The following is a 288-nucleotide window of genomic DNA, read 5'->3' on the forward strand; positions in this document are numbered from 1 at the left end:
ACATATCTTGCCCAAAGGACCAAGCAAGGCTGTCAAACCAACTTTTCCCTTTATGCCTTAAATGACTGCCCTTTTGCTTTATTTACCAAAAATATATGTGCTTTAAGCACCAGGGCAGAAATTAATTCCTTACTGTATTCTTCAAATTTCAATTACAGCTTGGAATTGAAAAAGATGTGTCTTTTTGCATTGTCTTAGATGAATAGATGAAATGGTTAATTTGTAGTGTTCAAATTTGTGATAGTTGATTGAGTGAAAGTTTTATGATCATGTGATAGAAATTACAAC

Source organism: Tigriopus californicus, chromosome 8, assembly GCF_007210705.1.
Source record: "Tigriopus californicus strain San Diego chromosome 8, Tcal_SD_v2.1, whole genome shotgun sequence".
NCBI classification, from domain to species: Eukaryota; Metazoa; Arthropoda; class Copepoda; order Harpacticoida; family Harpacticidae; genus Tigriopus; species Tigriopus californicus.